The sequence below is a fragment of the Mus caroli genome, unplaced genomic scaffold (assembly GCF_978045245.1).
Source record: "Mus caroli unplaced genomic scaffold, Mus_caroli_1 scaffold_17, whole genome shotgun sequence".
Taxonomy (NCBI): domain Eukaryota; kingdom Metazoa; phylum Chordata; class Mammalia; order Rodentia; family Muridae; genus Mus; species Mus caroli.
The window spans coordinates 51,961,109-51,962,638 of NW_028227272.1; the positions used below are offsets into that span (position 1 = coordinate 51,961,109).

Below are 1,530 nucleotides of genomic sequence, written 5' to 3' on the forward strand. Positions count from 1 at the left end.
TTACCAGGTATTCCTTGCAACTCTTGTGACTTTGCACTTCCTTGTGACTCTTAACTGGTATCTTTGGTATTTCCCAACAACGCCCTCCCCACTTCCTTGAGTTGTGATTTCTCCCTTTAAATACCCCCTTATCCAGCTACTCCGGGCGCCACGGTCCTCTACCCCTGTGTGGTGTATGACCGTGGGACCAAGAGCGCTCTTGAATAAAAATCCTCTTGCAGTTTGCAGCAAGACCATTTCTTGTGGGTGATTTGGGGTGTCGCTTCTCCTGAACAGAATGCAGTACAGTTACTTGTGATTTAGTGGTTCATTAGAAGAGTAGGTGGGCCATGTGATAGTTGATGATAAAGTTGGCTTGAATGTGAAGCCAACTTCAAAGCTCCTTTCCTGTGATGCAGCAGGATTCCCAGATGACAAAACTCAAGGAGAAAGTTCACGACAACTTGGGAATATCTTTTAATGCTTCTATCTTTGAAAGGAAAGGTGAGTCAGAGAAAGCCTTGACTTGTACTTGTTAAGTACCTCATACACAAAATAATATGTGTACCAAAGTATTATATTTTGGAATTCTTTATATTGTTTTCCTTCAAATATAACGAAATTTTATGAAACAAAATATCGGTAATGAGAAAAATTGAAAACAATATGGATTTGAATTAATAATGTGTTTATAGGAAGTATCCTATGCTCGCTTCAGCAGCACATATACTAAAATTGGAACAATACAGAGAAGATTAGCATGGCCCCTGCACAAGTATAACACGTAAATTCATGAAGTGTTCCATATTTTTCCAAGTCCATAAAGGCAGACTTATCAGACTTTCAACCAAAAGTTATCAAAAAGGACAAGAAAGGACACTTCATACTCATCAAAGGAAATATCTACCAAGAAGAATTCTTTTTTTTTTCAATTTTTTAAAATTAATTTATTTCATGTATGTGGGTATACTGTAGCTGTCTTCAGACACACCAGCATCAGATCTCATTCCAGATGGTAGTGAGCCACCATGTGGTAGCAGGAATTGAACGCAGGACCTCTGGAAGAGCAGTTAATGCTCTTAACCTCTGAGCCATCTCTCCAGTCCCCTCTTACAATTTTTTATTAAATATTTCTTCATTTACATTTCAAATGCTATCCTGAAAGTTCCCTAGACCCTCCCCCCGCCCTGCTCCCCTACCCACCCACTCCCACTTCTTGGCCCTGGCCTTCCCCTGTACTGGGGCATATAAAGTTTGCAAGACCAAGGGGCCTCTCTTCCGAATGATGGCCAACTAGGCCATCTTCTGATACATATGCAGCTAGAGACATGAGCTCTGCGGTTACTGGTTAGTTCATATTGTTGTTCTACCTATAGGGTTGCAGACCCCTTCAGCTCCTTGGGTGCTTTCTCTAGCTCCTCCATTGTGGGGCCCTGTGTTCCATCCAATAGATGACTGTGAGCATCCACTTCTGTATTTGCCAGGCATTGGCATAGCCTCACAAGAAACAGCCTTATCAGGGTCCTGTCAGCAAAATCTTGCTGGCATTTG

At 41.8% G+C, this 1,530-nt stretch overlaps 1 non-coding gene across 1 annotated transcript; it reads left to right on the top strand.

The window, feature by feature from the left end:
• Nucleotides 1-684: 684 nt before the first annotated feature.
• LOC115029683 (U6 spliceosomal RNA) lies at nt 685-791 on the top strand. Its single transcript, XR_003835232.1, has one exon. It is a non-coding gene; the product is annotated as a U6 spliceosomal RNA (small nuclear RNA).
• The last annotated feature ends 739 nt before the right edge of the window (nt 792-1,530 follow it).